The sequence below is a fragment of the Antrostomus carolinensis genome, unplaced genomic scaffold (assembly GCF_000700745.2).
Source record: "Antrostomus carolinensis isolate BGI_N321 unplaced genomic scaffold, ASM70074v2 scaffold15302, whole genome shotgun sequence".
NCBI classification, from domain to species: Eukaryota; Metazoa; Chordata; class Aves; order Caprimulgiformes; family Caprimulgidae; genus Antrostomus; species Antrostomus carolinensis.
Window position 1 is genome coordinate 16,792 of NW_010297803.1, and position 12,383 is coordinate 29,174.

Here is a 12,383-nt window from a genome sequence, read left to right on the forward strand (position 1 = left end):
ATTGCCACAAAGGCAGTAAATTTAATTACAGGGATTAATGACACATTGCCTACAGCATGAGAGGAGAAAGTTCTTTCTAATAGTCTCAAACTGTCGGCTCAGAGCTGATCACCTGTCCTGGTGGATACCTGAATAAACAGCTTTTTCATTTTTTTCTTTTTTTTCTTACAATCTTGTTTGGATTAGAAATTCAAGTGTGAAGACTCATTTAGAGTTTGAAATTCTTATCTGCTAGACTAGAGGAAAGGTGGCTTCTCTTCCAGAAATCAATTTAAAAAGACATCCTTTTCCAAAGAGCTGTTGGAGGAGCGATCGCTTCCATTTTCTAAGCATGAACCTGCCTCTAAGTTCTCTGGACAAGATTTGGGCTCAACTTCTGCTCTTTATCTTTCAGTGATGGAAAAGTGAAATTGTTTGTCTTTGTTTTACAAAACAGTGATCGCTTCCATTTTCTGAGCATGAACCTGCCTCTGTTTGTAAGTTCCCTGGACAAGATCTGGGGTCAACTTCTGCTCTTTATCTTTCAGTGATGGCAAAGTGAAATTGTTTGTCTTTGTTTTACAAAAACTGCAAAGTTATTGATGTCTTAATTTTCCAACAGGACTTAGCTCAGTGTAGAGAGACATTTGAACAGGGACCACCTGGCTTTTGTCCAGGCTGTACAGCAGCCAGGTCCTGCAGCGTTTGTCCTCACAGCTTCTGTGTTTGTACCTGGGAGCAGATAACGAGGCTGTGTACAGCTCTGAGGATCACCCTGCTGATTTTCTTTAGGAATGATGACATTTTTCTTGTTCAGTTCAGACAGGTGTGGGCTTTGGTGATGTTTTTTGAAGGAGCACCTTGTGCCAGCCTGCTCTCTTTTGAGAAGAGAACAGCACAACGGAGTCAACTTAGAAAATAGCATTTTTATGTTTTTTTTTTCCCTGTTCTGGAGGGTCTGTAGCTGGGTGCCAGGTGAGCTGTGTGGCTGGACTGGTTTGTCTGGCAGATCTCTTCCTGTGGTATTTGCTCACAGGTAAGATGGTTTGTCTTGTTTCTTTCTCCTTTGCAGTTCACTTGCACCAAACTGATGTCATTTAGATGGAGCTTGTACTTAAATTTTGTCTACTTCTCTTTGGCAGGGAGGAGATACCTAGCTCTGTTCCCAGTCCCTCTTTTGTGATCTCTGATCCTTTTAATCTTATTTTCATGATTCTCCTCTCTATATTTCAGTAACCATGGTTTTGATTTATGTTCTCAATAGCCTCCTGCTGCTTCTTTGTACCTCCTACCATAGTCCTAGCAGTCTGCAACGCCGGAGTTGGTGGACTCCTGTGTGTGGCTAGTCCATGTTTCCTGCCCTCTGTTAGCTTGGGGAAGAATTGTTCCTCATTTTCTTTCAGTGTAACTGGTTGTTAGCCACAGAAACAGACAGTTGCAATCTGTGCTTTTCATTTCATGTCTGCACAGCTGCTTGAAGCCAAGGAATGCTTTTTTTTTTTTTCCAGGACATTCCTACTGCTGCAGCTCTCCTTGTGTCACATGGGATGTCTGCTTCTGCCTCACCTCCTTTCACCTTGCTTTGGCCCATCTTTGCTAAACTCATTTGAGGTACAGAGCTGGATGGCCAAGAGGGCAGTGGTGGTGTCCCTGTGGTGACAGGCTTTTCTGGCTCCTACCAACCTGTGCTTAGTGACTTCTCCAGCAGTGGCTGATGAGAGAAGGTGAGGAGTATGTGGAAACGAGGTGGCAACAGGGAGAAAAGTATGTGTCTTCATGAAAATATCAAAGCAATCCTTGGGGTAGGTTTAGAAACACTTTGCTTACGTTGAGATCTGATACAATTAGCTACCAGCTGTGTCATGCATGTGTTTGTATGAAGGAACATGCAGTAATCCCCACAGTCTGCTCCATACAGCCCCTTCCCGTCACCTTCTTCCAGAGCCAGAGTCATGAAATGAGCAGTAAATAGCTGGTTACGTGATGTTCCTGTTAGAGGTCCAAGGAAAGTCAGCTGGAAAGTATGCTGCAACTGGGATTTGGGAAGAGCTGTAAGAGCAGGAAGATACTGATGGTCAGTATATCAAGGAGACACTTGAAGAAAATGAGGGAGTGCTAATTTAGGAAATAAGTGTAAAACCTTGGGCGTGTGAGGAGGAGATGTGTCTCCTGAAGACAAGAAATGTGATGAGGAGGAGATGTGTCTCCTGAAGACAAGAACATGTGGCTGTGCTACCTGCAGCACTGAGATTGTCAGACCTTTGGGGAGCAGAGGATGAGATGGTCATTAGCTGTTCCAACTCCAAGGTGTGTTGTGATGAACCCACAGAGGAAAAATAGGCAGAAGGAAAAGAGTTTGAGTAAATAGTATTTGTAGGACTCGTAGCTGGAAAACTATAGAACTGGAGTAGGAGATATTCTAAAATTGAGTTGTTTAAATAATTACTGAGCTAGAAACTGAATTCTCTCCTCATGTACTGGTGTCCCCAGGGGGCATTGGGAAGGGATGCTTGGTAGTGAGGGGTGGGTTGAAATGTGTGTGCCAGGTAGGGCACAGTCACTGAAGACCTGGAGGTTCTGTAGATGAGCTACACGTGCAGCTTCTGTGCTATGTGTATGTGCAGAAGGTGCTGTGCGTGGGTGTTGCAGAGGAGGGATGTGTGTGCTGGTGTGCAGAAGTGTAGCTAATGGAGGCTCTGTCTGAAGAGAAGGGCTTTTTAGCTCTGGGTTAATAGAAAAAAAAATTAAATATATATAAGGCTTAAATATGACACAAGATCAGAGAAACCTGGGTTTGATTCATCCTTGCTTACATAAGCAAAATGAAAATAGGATTCTTGCCTTCTATCACATGCATCCAGATCTGAGATTCAGGAAGAGTTGAGCTACTTGAGCTTGGCAGGATTCAGCCCTGGCTTTCAGTTTTATCTTGCTGTGTCATTAGGGAAGCACTGGACAGGCAAGAATTTCTCAGAAGAGGAGGAAGCCTTTGGTCTCCTTGTCCTGGTATGTACAAGCGTGGGACCTGCGCTGTTGTTTGCTTTCTTGTGCCTCTTGCAGCAGAGCCACACATGTGTGGTTATAGCGTCTTTATCTGAAGCACCAGCTGGAGAAAGTGGCTAGAGGGAAATCAAGCTGATCAGTCACAGGGGAACTGCCTGGATTTGATTTCCACTGGGTCTGAATTTGGGATTTAATTCCCTAAACCGGGAGGGAGTTGGAGCTGCACGCACTGAACAGAGGGTTATTTTGCTTCTTGCAGGCTGTGCTCCTCCTCAGTGATCTCCTCTGGATTCCTTATGGACGAGTCTCTTGAGCTAGAGAACATCTGGCAGCAGCTGGAAGGAGGAGCTCTGCTTGTCTCAAGATACTCCAGGGCATCTTAGCAACAAAAATGTGGAGAAATAAATGGAGGGCTGCAAAGTCATGTAATCAAGGGGAAAAAGTGGAGATTGGAAAAGAAAAGGGAATAAGAGAATGACAGAATAATGGGGGAGTGGGCTGCTGGAGGAGAGAAAAGATGCGTGAAATCTAAAGGATTGGGTGAAGAGCCAAGGGAGGCTTTGAGAAATCAGTGTGCATAGGTACAGCAGTGAGAGCTGCTCGGAACACAGGACAGGGCTGTCACTAGCAGGTCTGGGACTGTGGATGAGAGAGGAACCGTGTGTAGGAGAAGCACGTTGGAGCGTGCAGAGCTGTGGAAGGAAGCTGCTCTGAAATGTCGCGTGTGTACGGAGCAGCGCAGACTTCAGAGGGTCTCTGGGAGGTGACTGGGATTTGGGTTCCTGCAGCACTGAGCCCTGGAGGGTGTTATTTATAGCAGCAACCGCTGAGGCAGGAAAAGTTTGCTCAAGCTGTCATTTGTGTGAGCCAGAGAGCTGGAGTCTAGCTTTCCCTCCCCTCTTGCTCTTGCTTTCTTCAGATTTTTTCACTGTAATTAGCAAGCTTTACAGGAGCCGGGTCAGAGCTGGCAGCTTTCTTTAGAAGACTCTGTTCTCCAGGCAGAAATAAGGCAAGATTTTTTTCTTTTGGGAATACTTAGCCTGATCATTTGTTTTATTTCAAGGGCTGTTCTCGTGCACTGAGGTGGAAGCCATGAGATGGGAGGGGCAGAACCACATTTCTTCTGAAGTTGCAGCAGCAGGAGCCAGCATCTGAAAATTCACAGTTAGGCTTTAAATATTCACTTGAAGCTTAAGAGCAATAGAAGGATCTGGTTAAGATTTGTATCTGTACTAATTTGGCCTGGTCTAGGCTGAGAAAAAGCGTGTCAGTCAATACAAAGCTGTTCTGCTGTCATTTACCTTGAAAACTTGTTTCCTCTAAAATCTGAAAAGCTTCTGAGTACCCGAAGTGATGGATCGAGAACAGCAGAGGGTCAGGGCACAGATATAGCTGGTTAATATCTGTGTCTCTGTGACAGACGGTGCTGCAATGCTCTGTTGTCACATGCTCTGAGGCCTCTTACAGCAGATATAAGTGATATTATCCGAGTCAAGGAAATTACCAAGCTGAAATTCTCTGCTGTAGGATTTTGGCTGATGTAATGTGGTGTTTATTCTATGTAGGGTGTACATTAAAGGTAGTGGCTGCTGTGCTGACACTTTTATTGCTAAAAATGCCTCCCTTTGCTTGCAGGTGCGTTCAGGTGTCCTGAGCAACACACACATCCTTCACCAGATAGAGCTTGTTACTTTGGTGTTTGATCTTTGCTTCATTAATGACCCAGGGTAAACATTCAAGTGAAAGTGGATATGCTCCATGATATGGGCACGTGGCCTGGAGTCGTGCCTGGAGAAACCCTCCTCTGGAAAGCAGCAGTTCTCTGGATGTTAAGAGATTAATTAGACTTAACAAGATCTTGTTGGAAAAAAGTAGATTCAGGGGGGTTTTTTTGTGTGTTTTGGTTTTATTTTGGTTTGGTTTTTTGTTTGTTGTATGGGGTTTTTTTTAGATTAATTCTATGGAGTCAGAGTTATACTGAGGAGGGGGACTGATCTCAATATAGACTTAGATTTCCAAACAGGATGCCATAAATATTGCTTTAGGTTCTGTTTTATTAAATGTTTGCCAGATTAACTGATACTCCTGCTTGCAATATATCCTGATGTTAGATTAATTTCCAGTGAAGGCTCTAAGGAATTTGGAGTTGTGGGCAAGAAATAGAAGAGATTCTGCTTAATAAGGTACAAGGCTGATGTTCTCAAGAGGAAACTGAGAGGAAACTGAGGAAACTGCTGGAAAGTGGGAATCTGGGAAGGTTTGAGGAATCAAAGGAGAAGGCAGATGTGTGCATTTGCAATGAAATACAGACACAGTATTTTCAGGGAAGTCTCAGCACTTGAGAATATTTGAATTTGAAATACTGCTGCAGAATGAGGTGGGCCCCTGGAATAGTGTGTTGGTGTCTGTCTAGTGGGAGATTCATTTGAACACTGGGAGAAAATGAATTGGGGGTTGTGGGGGACTGGTAGGAGAGGTGGATTTGTAGGGCTGCTTTGGTTTTGGAGTGACCTGGTAAAAGATAGTAATGAAATAGGTTAAGTGCATTCCTGGGGCTGTTTGTGGGAGGAGAGATGTGATGGGAGAACATTTAGCGAGTGGTAATTCATTGTGAGTTCTTAGAAGCAATCCTTAGTGGTGAATGATGTGGGAAAACAGTGAAAGCTTAATTGAGTCATTGACACTAACCTAGAGAGAGCTTTTAAATTCAGATCTCAGCCTGGGTGATGTAAGGACGTGACAGAACACGCGTGGCCTTTGGGGTGTGTGACCTCCGTGACCCAATCTTTGCAGTCTGATTTCTAGGAATGGAAGATACAGGGATGTCCTTACCCAAAGTAAAGAATATGAAGCAAAAGTGGCAATCTGAACCCAAGTGGAGGCACAAACTGTCTGACAAGATCAGCAGATGCATTTTAATGGAAATGTAAAAGTCAGAGACCAGAGAAACAACCGAAGAGCCAGATGTTTGATTAGAAACAGAGCTGCCAGCCCAGGGTCCTGTGATCAGGGACATGATTGAGGGAAGTGGCTGAAATAAACAGGCAGCACCAGTACAATAAGAATAGATTGTATCCAAGTGAGATTTATAAACTGTTTGAAGCAGATTTCCAACATAGTTGAGCCTGGCAGTTTCACGTAGTTAGCACCCACAGTTAATTATTACAAATTGGATTAAGAAAAGGTGCGTGAGGGTTTAGTCTACCAAAGAGCTTGCCACATAGCAGTGATTCTTAGTGGTTTTGACTTGCAGCTGGGCATATACCTGCCTAACCACTTAGTAATGGGATGTGAGGAAAGGAAAAAAGTCCCAGGATAAATTGTAGTGGGTTTGTGAAACCAAAAAAACACCCAAAAGAAGCGGGATCTGTGAACCCTGATGATCAGGGGTTTGCAGTGTGGAGTGAGAAATTAGAGACCCTGAAATTTTGCATGTGCTCCTATTATTACTGATTATATCCCCTTCAGTGCTGGGGTGAGGGAGAAGAAGAACTGGTTTTAATTCCTTAGCACCTTTCCCTTCCAGAAACACCTTCCCTTCCTGTATCAAGCAGTTGGATGTGAGCAGAGCCAGCATTTCCTCCTCCTGCAAACCGCTCCGCAGCGATTCCCTTTACTCCCGAGCCTGGTCCTGCCTCTCCGCTGCTTGAACGGGTGTGTTTTTTGGGGAGGGGGGGGAGACCTGCCAAGGAATTGTGTTGTCCATACAGTTTTCCTTAGTTTGGCACTGATCTTCTCTTCTCCCACTTCTTTCACTCTTCTCGTATTGGCAGCGGTGGGTCCGTTCAGCTCCCGCTCCCGTAGAATTGACTGCTGGCTTTCCCTGGATGACTCATCCTTTAGGGAATTCCTGAAGCAATGAGTCAAGTTATTGGGAAAACTGTTTGCCCACTAGCGTAAACTAGGAAGGCAGGGAGCCTGCCTGTGGTATTGTAGAGAGGCAGTGACTTTTTGGTGTGGCTGGGCTTGTCTTCTCTCTTCTTAAAGGCAGGTCAGGTCCCTTCAAGATGAGTTGTAGCAGGGATACATTGCTGAATACATATATATATATATATTTTTTGTCACCATGAAGTATGTTCCTGATTTTTTTCTTGGGTTTTTTTTGAGGTAGCTGATATGATAAGCATCCCAGGGTGGAGTAAAACTTGACAGGTTTGAGTTTGCCAATATTATAATGAAAAATTAGCTTGCCTAAAGAAATGAGCCTGTCAGATTGGCACCGGGCAGCTACATCTGCAATACTCCTTTTGTAAGTACCATTTACCACTAAGTTCTGCCCTGGCTGATTTAATCCAGCCCTTGTTATTTTTTGCTGTAGACAAATTAATGGTTGTGTGGTTTACAACTATGAATTAACAAATTTTGAATATATCCATGGGATATTACAACAAAAACAAAGAACTTTGATCCCTAATAATTGGGTCCAGGAAAAATTAACTATTGTACCACATGTGAGTGTGGGTTGACCAGGGTTGTTTGCATTGCCTGCTGATGGCAGCCAGATCTGGGGGTACCCAACTGCTCAGCATTTTTGAAATTGAAGTTCTGGTGGTACCTACAGGCTTAGGTCATAGAATGGTTTGGATTGGAAGGGACCTTAAAGCTCATCCAGTTCCAACCCCCCTGCCAGCAGCAGGGACACCTTCCACTAGACCAGGTTGCTCAAAGCCTCATCCAGCCTGGCCTTCAACACTTCCAGGGAGGGGGCATCTACAACTTCCTTGGGCAACCTGTTCCAGTGTCTGACCACCCTCACAGTGAAGAAACTCATCCAAACTCATGAGGTCAACTCATCCAAACGTTATCTTTCCGCATCCTTTCCCTGCCCCTCTCAAGCCAAGCTTTTCTTGTCACTGGTTGCTGACTATTACACAGTAGCAGATTTTATTACCCCGTAGAACACAAAGTTCTATTTAAAATACAAAATTAGTTTCACTTTCATACTTTCCCCCCCACCCCAGCAACTTGGACATGATTTTTGCTCAAGCTTGGAGTTGTCAGAAAGCTCAGATTGTGGGCTTCTCTAGCACAAAATGTAGGTGGGTGCAGAGATGTCGGCATTGCTACAACGATTGGGTGTTGTTTTTAACTGAATTAGTGGCAGCAGACTTGGATTGTGCTCCTTCTCCACTCCTAGCTTTTCAGTCAAGTGCCTCATTTTAAGGTAAGCTTATCCCTTGAATTCTTTTTGTTTCTTCACCAGTTATTCATGAGGACTTGTAATTTTCTGTAGTCTGCTGAGTGTGAAGCTTGGAGTTAAATTGTGCTCCTGCTGAGGTCAAGGAGAAAAGCACTAGTAATTTTGGAGCTGTAGGGTGAGGCTGTTTTCATCTCAGAACATGATTCTTCTTGAATTTGAGCAGTTGAAATGTCTCATGGTGATCATTGTCTTTATGTATTAAAATGAAAGTGGTTTTAAGAGGAGGACTGTACTTATCCCTACAAACATGTTCTTTTTTGCCCATGGACAAATCTTGGTGTGTGGAATATCCCAGCTGGAAAAGGGAGGAGAGGGAGACTTCAGATCCTGTTAGTTTTGATTTTTTTTTTTTCCTATTTACACACAGATCTTACTAACTTTTATTTGTTTTCTCTTTAATTCAGTGGGTCCTTTATCCTGCTTTTAACTGGTGGTTGTAAAGTGAACAAGTGTTGTGAATAGTTGTGTTTCAGTATCATTTAATTTAGGACCTTTCCATCCTCTTGTGCTAAAAACAAAGATTTGTAAGATAATACTTTTTTTTTCCCTGAAGACACCACCACTGTGGACAAAGTACATACCAAGCAGATATATTAGTTGTTTTAGTATCTCTATAATAAAAAAATAATCATTCAGAAAATGTATTTCAACTCAAATTATCTCTCAGCTTTGCAAAGAAAAGCTCATTTGATCCAAATGAGATGTATTTATTCCTGAAGGCAGCAGTGGTGTGGCTAACCAGCCCTCCAAAAGCAAACGAGCCACTGGCACAAGCTAAAGGTGAGAATTTGACCTTGATTCCCTTTGCATATGGCACGTTTACACCATTGGATGGAGGCAAATGGATGTTGCCAACTTGTGGTGTGTTTGTTGGTTTGTTTGGTTTGTTTTTTTTCTTAAATGATCACTTTCTCTCATGTGGTTATTAAATAATCCTTGCAGATGCAGAAAAATGCTTGAAAACTTGAACCCTTTGTGTGCAGAGCCCCCAAAAATCTAAATTAAGTATTTTAGTGGTAGTATCTCTTTAAAAAAAAACAAAAACAAAAAACCCCCCCAAAACCCCAAACTTGTGAGTTTTGACATCTCAGTTAATGGCTTAAACTACTTGGGATTATCAATCTGATTGCTCAAGAGCAGGTGATATATCAGGGTTGGACCCTTTGTGGTGTCTTGTGCATTGTTCTACTGGGGAAATAACCAGTTTGGTGTGAATAGCAAATGCCGTACTCAGTTCTTCTGCATTAGTTGTTAAGGTTTTGAGAGCTGGTATATTTTTTTCCTCATAAAAGAAGAGGAACCGTTTAAGAAAAACTCTGATAAGAGGCTTTTGAAATTCAAGGGTATAAATTGCTGCGAGGTTCAAGAAGATAATGGGGAGGAGATGTCTATGTTTGGAGATAGTGTGGGACTTGTGAGAGCTGTTTCCACCCCAGGTAAGAGGTGTTTGGAGTAAGGGGCAGAGGGGATGGATTTAAACAAGGAGCACATGCACTTAGAAACCATCTTGGTGTGTTTATGCTGCCTGAGGCAGAGGGGATTTGTGAAGAAATATTATTAGGGAGGAAGAAGCTGAGATGGAGATGAGCCAAGTCTTGTTTGTGTTACTACCAATATATTCTTGTAACCATCACCACTGCACTTCCAAGGGTGTATTTATGCCAGCATTTAGGATTGAAGCTGTTGGGGTGTACAGGTAAGTTCTTGTCCCCTTGGGTTTTGAAGGTCAGTTTCTACTCCAGTATATATTTTGGGTATTTGTGTCAGTGGGCAGTATTGTAGTTCCAGATCTAACCTAATCATATTAGTTCTGTAATGATGACATTGGAGTGAGATGATTGTGGTGCAGTGGCCTGATCCTGAGGGAGCTGCATCTGAAATGTGCCAAGCCACAAGAGGCTTTTTGAACCTTTCCTTTCTCAAACGCGATGGCTTTAGTCCCATGGCTCTGCCACTGACTCATTTTATTTCCTTCTCCTTGGAAAATGGGAGATTATAAAGGAGAGTCTGAAAAGTGGATGTGAAATTGATATTCCAGAATTAAAGACCCCGTTGATTTTTGCCGGTGTTCCCTGCCCATGCTGAGCGGTCTGTGGCTTGGTTGTTAATACTCTTGGATGTTACATTCATAGAATCATGGAATGGTTTGGGTTGGAAGGGACCTCAAAGCTCATCCAGTTCCAACCCCCCTGCCAGCAGCAGGGACACCTTCCACTAGACCAGGTTGCTCAAAGCCTCATCCAACCTGGCCTTCAACACTTCTGGGAGGAGCAGCCACAGCTTCTCTGGCCAACCTGTTCCAGTGTCTGACCACCCTCACAGTGAGGAACTTCTTCCTAATATCTCATCTAAACCTCCCCTCTTTCAGCTTAAACCCATTTCCCCTTGTTTTGTCATTAACTGCCCTTAGGAAAAGTCCTTCCCCAGCTTTCTTGTAGCCCCTTCAGGTACTGGAAGGTCTCTAGAAGGTCTCCCTGGAGCCTTCTCTTCTCCAGGCTGAACAGCCCCAGCTTTCTCAGCCTGTCCTCATAGGAGATGTTCATACATACAATATTCTTTAAAGTACAGATCTATTCCCTTAATCTTATTCAGTCATGGTAGCACTGTCCTCACAGCCTTCTGGCAGCAGCTGTACCATCTCCCCACCCAAGGGAAGGAGCTTTCCCTGCAATTCCTGCAGGCCTGGCTCACAACAGATAGCTTCTGCCACTTGTGAAAGCCAGCCCTGTCTTGGAAAGACTCATCTTCCTTTACTGTGTTATCTGCCCCCACTTTATATGCTGAACCTCTGTTCCACATTGTGTGTGGATATTCCTCCCTCTTCTGAAATACTCTGAGATATTCCTCTCCTGGAAGGATGCTTTTTGAAGGTTTGGATTTATTTTTTTCACCTGTCCTACCACTTATTTCTTCTGTTTCTTGGTAATGGTTGTTACTGGTACATTGTACAGGGGAACTGGGCAGCAGCAGATCTTGCTGTCTGCTTCACACTGCTTGCTGGGTCCTGCAAGGTGCTGGAGAAGAGATGGGTCTGTATGGGTGCAGATCCAGGCATGGAAATGCCTCCTAGCCAGCTTCAGGACATTTTCTATGGATATAACCACATCCTGCCTTTTCCCAGCAAGGAAGAACAATTCCCAGATTGTGAGGAACCAAGCTCAAACAGAAAGAGCTCCATTTAAGGCCCTTAAAAATAACTGGCTGAGGACTGATGAAGTTTGATCCAAGTTCTAATTGATGATTTCCGTCAAGTACAGTAAGTGCTCACAGAAAAGCGTGCTTAATGGGAACAGGGGGTTTCTGTAACAGGGGTGATGACCCAACCTGGGGTAGAAAACCCTTGTCTTGTGTGTGACATCCTTGTAAGGAAAGGAAGGATGTGGGTTGAGGTAGGGGTGAGTTGATGGGGCTGGAACACTATCTGTTGGTGAAGTGCTATTTCAGGAGAAAGGTTTGTATTTTATTTTATGAACCAGGAGATGTTTAAGGGTCAGGAGCTGTACAATTAAACATGCTGAATATCAATTTTGGTCACTCAAATTTCACAACTGTGGTTATTTTAAAATATTATTGCTTTTTTTTAGTTCATTTCAGTATAAAACCACTTTGGCAACTGAAAGAAGTACAGAGAGCTTCGATAGCTCTAATAAATAACTGGAAAGAGGAAATGCAGTTATAGCTGCAAGGGGCAGAAGATGGTGGTGGATGGATAGCAGGAGGTGAGGAAGGCTGTGCAGTGCTGTGGAGGAGCACTGGCAGTGGTCCTGTGAGGCAGAAGGTAATTCTAGAGGATCTAGCTGGCTGGAGTTAATCTGGTGGGGTTCAGATGCTGTCCTGGGTCTGTCTGGGCTACTCAGGTGACTCTTGGGTCTTACTGTGGAGCTGCCTCTGCTCTCCTCTTGAGGTTCTCCAGCCAGGCTGCAGCACCCAACCTGCACCCTCAGGACAAGTGTCTCTGGATACCTGGGCAAGGTGACCTGGTTGTGCTGTTGGGGTGAGGGAAGGTGCCTCTGCTCTGGTTGCACAGGCAAGTGGAGGAGCAGAAGATAACCCCCAAGGAAATGCTGCTGTTGGAGCTGCCACGACTGTGGTGGTTTCACTCTGAAAACCAGGACAATGACACAAAGCTGGTTTCATTTCAGTTTTCCAGATGCATTTTCCTCAGCAGCTCTAGCAGATGATCTGTGAGAGCTGGCAGTCC